This window comes from Epargyreus clarus, unplaced genomic scaffold (assembly GCF_041222505.1).
Source record: "Epargyreus clarus isolate Ecla_fem2 unplaced genomic scaffold, WU_Ecla_fem_2.2 ptg000008l, whole genome shotgun sequence".
In the NCBI taxonomy this organism is placed as follows: Eukaryota; Metazoa; Arthropoda; class Insecta; order Lepidoptera; family Hesperiidae; genus Epargyreus; species Epargyreus clarus.
In genome coordinates this window covers 7035202-7044105 of record NW_027332216.1, presented here as the reverse complement: position 1 = coordinate 7044105, position 8904 = coordinate 7035202, and positions in this window count along the sequence as shown.

Below are 8904 nucleotides of genomic sequence, written 5' to 3'. Positions count from 1 at the left end.
GCTTTTGAGTTTTATTTGCCAAAAAGTGTTTAGACAGTAATGATGAAATAAACATTCATGATACCTATTATTGAAACCTATGATATGAAATATCTATCATTAGAGACAAGATTATGTATAATTTAAATCTTAATATATCATAAGAAAAATTAATTGTCTGTTTGTATTTTTGCTATTAAAAACATACTATAATTTATTTCAGTTTAATTAACAAACATTTCAACTAAGGACCTAAATACAACAAAAAACAGATTTCAACACTTTAATTTGTAAGTAAATTAATAAGCACAAGCATTTCATTCATTTTTATTTATTTTCATCTCGTTACGTAGCTGTTTATGTGGAACATTATCTTCTCTGTATGAGGCAAACAGTGACCTATTCATGTTATCATATTTGCAGATACATACACGAGTATTCGAACAGAAGCCTCAAAACAATAAATACATGATATTTGCCTGTTGTTTTACGCTTAGCCATCAATTAAATTTTGCTAATGACATTATAATAATATCATCTGTAGGTACGAAATGAAATATTCTGTTACTTATTTAAAGTAAGCAAAATATATTTTGTTTTGGAACAATAATAATTTACACAATATTTAAACAATTTTAATGTCATATTTTCCACAAACGATGATGTCCAATAAAAGCTGTCATAATTATGCCAATTTCACACAAATTTATTGATGGGTTGTAGCTAAGACTAACTCTTATCTCCTTCTTGTCATAAAGGTCATCGCCAATTCTGACTGCGATAATTTTCGTCTTATATTATAAAAAAAATAATGAAAATAACAACTCTTCTAAACCATTAACAGGCAGGCGGCAATTGTCATAAAATAAATACTTGTTACAAGGCGAGTAGATACGACATATTCCAAGAATTCCAACAAAGTAAACCTAGTAACCTTTTCCTATTAAATTAAACACCAAATTGGTAAAGATGGGTCGGTACTTATCAACGTGGACGTAATATTAATCATTTATTATCAATTTAATAACGAACGAAATTATATTGATCGTATTATAGTCATCATATTATATGTATTTTATTCTATACATTGGGTTAATTATACCCAAGAACAATGTAATATGTAACTACTAATTACGTTATAGATTACTTTATTAAAATTGACTTATTAAATTTATTGTTTCCAGTGAAACGAAAATTTTCATTATAATTTATACGTTTTACGTATAAATTATAATGAAAATTATAATTTATAAAAAATAACTAGTTATAATAAGAAATACATAGGTATCTATATGCTCAAAGTAATCTATTTCCCGCGTATCTTCCGGAAGAAAAAAGGACGATTATTGAAAAAAACGAAGAGTTTTCATTCCTTTATTACCTTTACTTGTTTTGTAACCTGATAGAATCGACTATGTTATCACCGATATTAGGTTATAACTTCTTTAATGTATCTACAAAGATAATCCTTAGTTTGGCAATTTGTATGCAGGAAAATCTCTAGTTACATAAGTTTACAGTAGGAAACAATGTGCTGTACATATTGTGTTATTTAAAACTGTAAACAGTGTAAGTATCTAGTAACTACAAAAAGTTTGAAGTATGTATGTAGTACCAAGGAATTCATTACATCAGTGTGTTACGTTACGTTATACATAGGTGAACGCAGATTAATGAATCAATGAACGTTTATGAAGTCACATGCGCTATAATGTACCTACCTAAATACGTATCTTGATATCTACTGTACCCAGAGCCGGATTTGGAGTTGTCGATGTCCTGAAGCGACGAAAAGAAAAATAATTATTCTTCTCAATTATTCCTTCGCCCTTCCTCCTCAATTATTTTCCGAATTTAAAGGAATACTTTTTTCAGTAAAATCTGTGTAAAATTTACTACCAACAAATAAAACTATTTCAACATTATTTCTTTGTTATAGTTATTAGTTAAGTACAAGGATTATCGGTGAAAATGAAGAAAACTGTTTAGAAAAAACGTATCTAAGGTTCTACCTCGTCGAAATTAGATTTTTTCTATCTTCTGGGGGCCCCTCTGTTGTGAAGGTCCTGGAATCAAATGCGGTCCTGACTGTATTCTGGGTAATTAGTAGACTAAGGAAAATCTTGACTTGAAGAATTTGCAACTTGTAAACGAGACCCGTTACTCGATCAAAATACAACAATAGGACAAAAGGCGTCGCGCCGTCTCGTCGCGAAATTGTCCATCTCATTGCGCCAGTAAAACTATATTACCTATTACGAACAACTTTAGTACGTAGGTACTTATTCTATGATAAAACGATTTTGTTCATCATCAGTTCATCACCAATACCTATGTCTTGCTATACTTTCCCCACGTTTTAGAGTAAGTGACAACCACAGCTGTGTACAGGTATTCCTAAGAAATCTGTGCATCAATCATTAAAACATAAAGATAACTGAGAGATCTTACCTTAAAATTAGAATATATATTGTTGATGTAAGACCAAAAGACGCATGGGAGTTACCTGCACCATAGAACCAGCAGGCCAGATCCAGGGTGTGCTGTGTGCAATTACATAGAGAACACGGTTGCACATACCCTGGTGGATTGCCCTGGGTCATCTCACGCTGCCTACCTCGATTAGATCCATGGTGGGCAGTGAGGAAACATGGCGTGACCCTTTTCTGTAAGGACGTAATGTCGTAGAAAAAGGAGGCTGAGCGAGTCAGGGAGGCAGGAGAGACGGTCGCGGGTCCCAGTAGGACAGCCGTTGCAAGACCGTAGCCTGCCTCCATAACACACCTAGTGGCGAAGACCGACATGGGCCGTCGATCTCTGCCACATATGAGGTCCCAGGATGGACGGCGTGCTTGTTTTCCGGCACGCCGACGTCGGTGGCGGGGGAGAACATCATCCCCCCATGAGGCGAGTTCGACTACGACACGGTCGGACAGCACTGGTGGAGTCGCGGAATGTGCGCAAGTGTTCCCGCGGCTCCACCCCCGCAGTGATGCAGAGGGACACCGTCTGGTTTTGAGTTTTCCTGACTTCAAAAAAGACCAAAAGACGCGGTGACGACAGGACAGGTTCCACCTACCAAGGTACTCTTGATCATGTACCTACGGTGTATTTTTTTCTCGATTTCAGTTTCGCTACCATGTAAATTGTACCTACTATAACTTAGGGAAAGTTTAATATTAGTACTCTGTTTAAAATATAAATAAACAAAATCAACTAAATTACCAATCTAACACTTAGGCACGTGGGTAGTCACCTAATGAAGTAATTTAAGGGCTAGAAAACGGAACAAACTTTTAAGTTACACTTCGTTTGAAATTAGAAATATACCAAATTCTTAGAAATGTTCCTTTAATATTAAGTGTTTATATAAACCGTTTAAGTGCGAGAGAATTTGTGGCCAAAGGACTTGGTTACTAATAAGCCAGTTACGTCACGAATTAAACCCACGTAAAAAAATATTTTTTCTTGATTTTAAGGGTACTTTAAAATACAGATACTTAATTAAAAGACAATTTTATTTGTGTAAAGATAAAAAAATATCATTATAAAATTCGAAAGTCGTAATCACACGATAGTAACATGTTATGCTATACATAAAAACCTATAGGTACTTACGTACTTACATACTGTATATACACACATATCGTTTGTGTGTAAAATATCTAGGTATAACGAATTTAGCGTAATACATAGCCACCTTATATAAAGGCGAATTACGTACGAGTAACTCGTCGATTTATACCTAGTATCAATTCACTGTGATCTCATTTACGCCAACATTACCTACCTCGTTAACTCCTCACAGAATATACAATTACCTATTTGTATCAATCTATTAGGCTGGTTTCTATGCCAAATTCGCGTATCAAATTACGTTCATCAACTGATTGTGGTAATGCCTGCGGTAAATGACCCTTTCAAACAATATTTCTAATGTATTGTGGTAAAGGACAGAACAATTATGTATTCTGGAGGTGTAGAACCACAGTCGAACTTAATATTTAACTATTTATGTCTCGTAGTAGTAATACATATAGGTAATTAAATTGTTGTACGTATTGTAATTTTAAGTTGTAACAATTATGTCTTTAACACGGAATGACCGACAGTCAGACAGACATATACAAATTATATGATATACGGCATTATCAGTATAATTTATTGGTAGGCATTTAAATTTAAGCAAAAAAAACGTTAAAAACATTTACCCAACAGGCAATTAAGAACGCTTTATTTTTCGATAAAATAACTGTAAAAATTGTATATACATATATAATGTTATTTAATTACTCCCCCTTCCTACATTTTATGAAGTCGGTTAATAATTGCAATAAATCTACGTGGTAGTTACGTATGTTACCTACTAGTCATTAAGAAAGAATAACTGAATAACTGAATTCCACAGTTCCTCGCGTAGGTACCTAAAACATTCCACAGCACATCCTACACGTTCTCACGCCGTTTATGTTAAAAAATGGGACATAACATGACCTCAAGCCTTCATTAGGGGTGTTGGGGTCGAAAGAGTTCCTAATTAAACAGTACTCATGTATTCCTAACACGATTAGGGAGATTTAACCCGAAAGCCACTTAAAATGCCTAGACCGCGCTTAGCGAGTTGAAATTTTAATGAAATGCGAAAAACGGATACTTTTAATGTCCTAGCCGACTTTACGGAGCTCAAGAGTTAAATTAGTACTCCAACTCGCCCTTAACAGACAAAGCTGAAGTGTGTCGCGCATAAAAATAGGTTCATTAACCATCTAACCCTTTTAGTGAGAAAACGTTTATCATTAACTTTTATTATGATCTAAATAGGTATGAAACGAGCGCGCAATTTAAAGATAAACAATTTTGTGGCTACTTGGCCTACATGTGTATGAAGTCGGACCCCCTCGTAGATGGAACGTGTTCGGTTGTTGTAGTACGTACCTACCTACCGAGATTTAAAAATGTGGCCGTGTGGCTCCGGCGGCGAATAGACCACCCCATACCTGCCCGTGGGTGTCGTAGAAGGCGACTAAGGGTTTTTACCGGGTAGATGGGCAGCAGCGTCTACTCGGGCATTTAACATCTTACTGCGACGGTCCCACTGGTTGCTGGATCTGACACTGCCTGGCGTAATTCCCAAAGGTGTCCCGCTTGGTGGTAAGATCTCTTCGTGGGATCTGCCTGGCTAGCTACCACCCTCAGGCCGAAGTCTACCGCTAATAACGACTCTTCGTGTTTCGGTAGTGCGCCTGGGAGCCAGTTCATCCCCTATCCTCCCTTCCCATCCTCTGTGGTGCTTCCGACGGCGTACCTTTCTGGTCCGGTGGGTCCTTCTAGGCGTCGTTGCTCTCGGAGGCGTGGTGTATTGGCGCGGGGGCCAGGGAGACCCGGTGAAACGGTTGTCCGCTGGCCGCCCGCCGGTTAGTTGGGGACCCGAACCCGGGTAACACCGTCAACCTCTGGCCCGGGAGGCTGTCCCGCCAACCGGCGAAAAATCCCGTTGCACGATTACCCTGCCGGAGTAAGAGACCGGAGTGGAGCCGGGTAGTCGTGCACGGGGGGGACCGGGGGCCCTTCCGTCCCCCGCGCCAGCATCCCACATTACCACTGTGAGCACGGCGCTACGGGATCCACACCTTGTCCCGAGAGGCGTCGAAGGAGCATCGCAAGTCCTTTCAAATTCCTCCTCTTTTTCTTATACCACCAGAATGAAAAGGCAGAATAATAAGGGAAACGTTTACTCAGCGGCGACCTCCTCCACACTTACTGTGGACATGTGCAACATCAGGGGGCTCCATTCCAATCTGGATGCCGTCCATCACCACCTTGAGACGGCAAAGCCGGCTTTTCTCTTTTTGACGGAGACGCAGATATCGCCCTCGGGCGAAACATCGTATTTAAATTACCCCGGCTACAGTTTAGAACATGCCTTCAGGCGTCGAGCCGGGGTATGTGTGTATGTTCGGGATGATATCTGCTGCCGCCGTCTCAGATGCCTCGAAGACAAGGACCTATCCTTGTTGTGGGTGCGCGTGGATATTGGGGGGCAGACCCGCGTCTACGCGTGCCTTTATAGGTCCTACAGCGGAGATGTTGAGACAACTCGACTATTCGAGCACGTCCAGTGGGGGACTGACAAAATGCTGCAGCAGTGCCCTTCGGCGGAGTTGGTCATTCTGGGTGACTTCAATGCCCACCATATTGAATGGCTAGGCTCCCGAATCACGGACTTCGCCGGAAGAACTGCGTATGACTTCTCCTTGGCATATGGGCTCTCCCAGGTCGTACCCGGTCATACTAGGGTACCTGATATTGAGACCCATACTGCGTCTTTGCTGGATCTTCTGTTAACCAACCATCCTGATGACTACCAAGTGATGGTCAAGGCTCCTCTTGGATCTTCTGACCATTGCTTGGTAAGTTCTTCTGTGCCCTTGTCGCGTCCCACGGGGGCTCGACCACCGGGGAAGCGACAAGTTTGGCACTACAGGTCAGCAGATTGGGACGGGCTCCGGGAATTCCTGGCCTCTTACCCGTGGAGGCAGCTATGCTTCGTCTCGGGTGATCCTAGCACGTGCGCTGACTCTGTGGCCGACGTCATACGGCAGGGTATGGAATGCTTCATTCCAAACTCTGTCGTGTCCGTCGGTGGGCGGAGTCAGCCCTGGTTTGATGGGCCTTGCGCTAAGGCTTCACGTCATAAGCAAGAGGCCTACCAAGCCTGGGCATCAGCACACGCGTGCAAGGATCCGAAGACCCCCGAGTTACGAACCGCACTTAACGCTGCCTCCCGTTCAGTAAAGAAGTATATGGCCAAGGCGAAGTCTAGGCACATTGGCAGAATTGGCGAGCGACTACTTGGTTACCCCTCCGGGAGTCGAGCCTTCTGGTCGCTGGCCAAAGCTGTCGTGGGTAATTTCTGTCACTCCTCACTACCGCCCCTGCGGAAATCAGACGATTCTCTGGCCCACACGGCAAAGGGGAAAGCCGATCTTCTGGGCAATCTCTTTGCCTCAAACTCGACTCTTGATGACAAGGGGGCCACACCGCCTACCATCCCGCGGTGTGAGGGTTCTATGCCTGATATACGCTTTACGCAGAAAGCTGTCAGGCGAGCTCTATTGTCCCTTGATGTCAAGAAGTCGAGTGGGCCGGACGAAATCCCCGCAGTGGTGCTGAGGACGTGTGCTCCCGAGTTGACTCCCATCTTAACGCGTTTATTCTCGCTTTCCTATACCACAGGTGAAGTACCGTCTTCGTGGAAGGTAGCCCTCGTTCACCCGATTCCTAAAAAGGGTGACCGCAGTGACCCGGCTAATTACAGGCCTATTGCGATAACCTCCTTGCTCTCAAAGGTAATGGAGCGTGTGGTTAATACCCAGCTTCTGAGGTACCTCGAGGATCGCCAGCTGATCAGCGATCACCAATATGGTTTCCGCAAGGGCCGTTCAGCTGGTGATCTTCTGGTGTACCTCACACACCGATGGGCGCAAGCCGTTGAGAGTAATGGTGAGGCGTTGGCAGTTAGCCTGGATATCGCAAAGGCCTTTGACCGGGTCTGGCATAGGGCCCTTCTCGCGAAGCTTCCATCTTACGGTCTTCCCGAGAGGTTGTGCACATGGACAGCCAGTTTTCTGTCTGAGCGGCAAATCAAAGTCGTAGTTGACGGATGCTGCTCAGACACGAAGCCTGTTAATGCTGGCGTGCCCCAGGGCTCTGTCCTCTCTCCCACGCTATTCATTCTGCATATCAATGACATGTTGCAAAAATCTAGCAGCATTCATTGCTATGCGGATGATAGTACGGGAGATGCTGTGTACACAGGCCGTGCAAACACCTCTCGGACTCTCGTGGAGGAAAGCAGAATCCGACTTGTGTCTGAAATCGAGAACTCTCTGGAGCAGGTCTCGACATGGGGTCGACTTAACCTTGTTGAGTTCAACCCCACGAAGACGCAAGTCTGCGCGTTCACCGCTAAAAAAACTCCATTCGTCATAGCGCCACGGTTCCAGGGAATTCCACTCACCATTGATAAAAGTATAGGGATCCTAGGAGTTGACATATCGTGTGATGTGCAATACCGGGGTCATTTGGACGTTAAGGCGAAGTTGGCATCAAGGAAGCTGGGCGTCCTGAACAGAGCGAAGCGGTACTTCACTGCGGGGCAACTCCTTCTGCTTTATAAGGCGCAAGTGAGACCCCACATGGAGTACTGCTCGCATCTCTGGGCAGGAGCACCCCAATACCAACTTAACCCACTTGACTCCGTACAGAAACGCGCAGTACGAATCGTCAACGATCCGAGGATTTCCGATCGGCTAGAACCTTTAAGTTTACGGAGGGACATAGGTTCCCTCTGCGTGTTCTACCGGCTTTACAATGGTGAGTGTTCCCAGGAACTATTTGACCTGGTGCCTACATCACCGTTCCTCCATCGCACCACTCGCCGAAGGATGAAGTTCCATCCACACCAACTGGACTCGTGGCGGTCCTCCACGGTTCGATTTGCGCGGACGTTCTTGCCACGGACGTGCAAAATGTGGAATGAACTTCCTTCTGAGGTATTCCCAGAGCGCTATGACATGGGGCTCTTCAAAAAAGGTGCAAAAAGAGCTCTCCTTCAAAGCCGGCGATGCATTGGCGACTCCTCTGGTGTTGCAAATGTCCATAGGCGACGTTGACTACTTTCCATCAGGTAGCACGTCTGCTTTATCGTCAGGTTCAAATATAAAAAAAAAAAAAAAAAAAAAAAAATATTTATTTTAAAAAGTGTTGATACCTTGACATATCGCCTTATTGCATAGTATGGCATAATAATAATAATAAGATAAAATTAATTGGTCAATATCATGGTAATAACAAAAATAATATTAGAATATTATTTTCCTCATAATGTTGTTATTGTTCTTGTTGTATAGGTTCAGAAGAGAA